Source organism: Mandrillus leucophaeus, unplaced genomic scaffold (assembly GCF_000951045.1).
Source record: "Mandrillus leucophaeus isolate KB7577 unplaced genomic scaffold, Mleu.le_1.0 Scaffold604, whole genome shotgun sequence".
NCBI classification, from domain to species: domain Eukaryota; kingdom Metazoa; phylum Chordata; class Mammalia; order Primates; family Cercopithecidae; genus Mandrillus; species Mandrillus leucophaeus.
Window position 1 is genome coordinate 687960 of NW_012106520.1, and position 2296 is coordinate 690255.

Here is a 2296-nt window from a genome sequence, read left to right on the forward strand (position 1 = left end):
TATTGATGGACCAAGGAATGATGTATGATGGTAAAAATGCTAATTTCTGTATGTTTGAGTGTGAGCCCTCAAAGAATTTTAAGTTGAATAGGAAATTTTATAATATGATTGATTTTGGGTTAATCTACCCCATTATTACCTTTTACAGAAAAGTCATCATATTGGTTTGCGTGGCCATAAAGGTACCTACCATGCCCTTGTACTATTCTCACTTTCAGGGGAAAATGGTGCTTTTATAGGACACTTCGTGCACATCTCTGAACACCCTTGGCTTCTCACAGTCTCTGTGGGGACTCAAGTTCCTCACCCGGAATGCTCCTCAGCCAGCCCCCCAAGTCAGTCGAGCGAAAGGCCTGCTGCTCTTTGGGGTGCAATGAAAACTTCTCTGCTGTGACGCTTTCTCTGACCTCAGCATATGCAGACACCTAGCGCTCATGATTCTCTGTCCGGACCTCCTTTCTTGCTATTGATCTCACTGATTGTACCTTGTCCTTGTTTGTCTTCCCTCCTGGGCTAAGAGCTCCCTGGGACACAGCTTTGGTGTGCCTGATGCCTGGCACATAGGAGGGACCCCAGGGCTTGTGGGAAAAATGATCACAGAGCCAGGTGTGTCCCTAAGACTTCCCAGCGTATCTGCGTATCGCTGGTGTAGCCTATCCACTGCAAGATCCCACTTCGCACAATTTCCAAACAGGCAGTTAAAACCCTTCCTTCCTGCAGCAGCTCCCTTTGTTTTTGAATATTGACTGCAGTACGTGTTTGACCTTCCGGGATTGATAGCTTCCAATATTTAGGCCTCGTGTTTTGTTGTCAGGTAAACAACAACAGGAGTGCACAGGATTCTGTCTGCACTCCTTCTTGACTCTTGGCACATCTCACAGCACAGCCTGTGAACAAGCAGTTATGCCTGCTGTGTTCTCCATCTTAGCAGGATTTGATATTGTAAGAATGGGGAGCTTTAGCTCGAGGGTTGTCAAATGCAATTGAGGTTATAATTGTCCATGAGCCTCTGATCTAAGGCCTAGCCATGATCAGTTGTTGTAGTATTTTATGCTGCCTCATAAATGATTAGGGGTGAAATGTGTTGAATCTCTCACTTCTGTTAATTACACACTCTAAGTTACAGTTGACAAGTCCCCATGTTGAAGCAGAGGCCAGAACTATAATTAGATCTTGGAAACTTAGTAACTCTGCTGCCTTTTCAAAGGAATAGAGGAATGACAAATAGTTTTCCTGCCCTAATTTTAAGACTCACTCTTTTCACCTGACACTTAAATTCTGAATTCTATTTAGGTTCTTTTTATGTGTTTCTATCTGATTTTTCCAAACTTCAGCCCTATCTGAGCTATGAGAACTTGACTCCTACACTTGGAGAGATCCCACTGTGAGGATCTGCGGTTGCCGAGGGCTCCTTTTGCTGTTCACTGCATCTCCCATCCCTTAACAAAGTATAGGACTCAGTGGCCACCTTTCTTCTTTAAAACCATAGTGTGCTGGAGAAACACTAGATAATATTTAGTTTAACAAGAACCTGTTTATAATACTATCAATTGAAATGTCTGTAACAGTAAAACCTTGAAGGGGCATAGCATATTTTACAACTTAAGAGTATTCTCACATTTAGCATTTAATTTAACCTGCAGAACAACCCATTGCAGTGGGTCATTAGGCCCATCTCACAAATGAGGGGCCTGAGCCTTCCAGGCAAAGGGCTGGCCCAAGGCCAAACCCAGGGAGCAGGCAGCAGTCCTGGTTGCAGGTCCCTCTGCACGGCACAGTGGACGAGGAACTGGGATTTCTGTTGACTGGAATCTTTTTTCCCCAACATTTTATTATGAAAATTTCAAATATTATGAAAATTTGTTTTAAGAACTATAAACATTTCTGATTTTAATTGGTATAGGAGTATTTTCCATTAAAAAATATATATATATTTGTGAGACCGGGTCTCAGTGTGTCACCCAGGCAGGAGCACAGTGGTGCAATCACAGCTCACTGCAACCTCGAACTCCTGACCTCAAGCTGTCCTCCCACCTCAGCCTCTCAAGTAGCTGGGACTACAGGAGCACACCACCATGCCCAGCTAATTATTTTTATTTATTTATTTATTTATTTTGAGACAGAGTCTCACTGTCGCCCAGGCTGGAGTGCAGTGGCGTGATCTCAGCTCATTGCAACCTCTGCCTCCCAGGTCCAAGCGATTTTCCTGCCTTAGCCTCCTGAGTAGCTGGGATTACAGGCACACACCACCACACCTGGCTAATTTTTGTGTTTTCAGTAGAGACGGGGTTTCACT